The following is a 306-nucleotide window of genomic DNA, read 5'->3' as shown; positions in this document are numbered from 1 at the left end:
GCGAAAAATAGAATGGAAAATCGTTGAATCGATGAATCGAACCGAACGATGATACACGAATCGAGAACTGATACTCGAGAAATGAATCGCGTCAAAGGGTGGGAATTGGCTCTATGTTAATTACGTGCGGTTCTATATATATATATATATATGTATGTATATACGACTTGTGATCGATTAAAATATAGATTATGTGTCGCTTCGAAATACAAAAATACAATTCTCGATGGAGATCAACGGGCGCACGGAAGGCCGTATCCGCCCCTGTGCAATCCTTTCTCAATTGCATCGTCAATGATTTACTTG

This window comes from Apis dorsata, unplaced genomic scaffold, assembly GCF_000469605.1.
Source record: "Apis dorsata unplaced genomic scaffold, Apis dorsata 1.3 scaffold_68, whole genome shotgun sequence".
Taxonomy (NCBI): Eukaryota; Metazoa; Arthropoda; class Insecta; order Hymenoptera; family Apidae; genus Apis; species Apis dorsata.
This window is presented reverse-complemented; position numbering follows the sequence as displayed.